We start from the raw sequence: 918 nt of genomic DNA, 5'->3' as shown, positions 1-918 counted from the left end.
GTGTGTGTGTATATATATATATGTATGTGTATATATATATATATATATATATATATATATATATATGTGTGTATTTTTTTTTTCCCCAAGAAGATATTCCAAGTTTTGTAGCACGGGGGTTATGAGCCTGGTCTCTGGTACCAGACATTCTGGGTCCTCGGAAGGAAGATGGGGCAATGTACTTCCGTAGTGATACTGCCTCAGAAACCCAAGGAGGGGTCGCTTTGAGTCAGGTCCGACTCGACGGCACATAACAACAACAACAGCAAGCCCTGGTGGTGTAGGGGTTAAGGCATTTGGCTGCTAACCAAACAGTCAGTGGTTCAAACCCACCAGCTGCTCCACAGAAGAAAGATGAGGCAATCTTCTTCTATAAAGATTTATAGTCTTAGAAACCCAGTGGGTTTCTCACTGTGAGTTGGAATCAGCTCAATGGCAGTCAGTTTACTGACTACCTGAAGGAGCCCTAAAGGCACAGTGGGGAAAAGCACTTAGCTGCTCACCAAGAGGTTAGCAGTTCAAACCCACCAGCTGCTCTGTGAAAGCAAGATGGGCAGTCTGCTGCCATAAAGGGTACAGCCTTGGAAACTCTACAGGGCGGTTCTACTCTGTCCTCTAGGGTCATTATGAGGAATTGATGGCAGTAGATTTGAGGTTTTTATTTTATTTTATTTTATTTAACTGATTGCCTGTGTAATCCTAGTGCCTATCTACTGTTTGGCTGGAAGCCATGGGGGTGAGTTCAGTTCCAGGCCTGAAGGATGACTAGGCATCACAATCTCAGGGGTTTCACCAGTGTCTATCAGGCCAGTAAGCCTGGTCTTTTTGATGAGTTTGAGTCTTGTCCCACACTGTTCTCCCATTCAATCCAGGATCTCCTGCCCTGATCCGTTTCCAGACGTTGGCAGCGGTGGCCAG

This window comes from Orycteropus afer, unplaced genomic scaffold, assembly GCF_000298275.1.
Source record: "Orycteropus afer afer isolate SDZICR_OR568_19922 unplaced genomic scaffold, OryAfe1.0 scaffold00006, whole genome shotgun sequence".
Taxonomy (NCBI): Eukaryota; Metazoa; Chordata; class Mammalia; order Tubulidentata; family Orycteropodidae; genus Orycteropus; species Orycteropus afer.
This window is presented reverse-complemented; position numbering follows the sequence as displayed.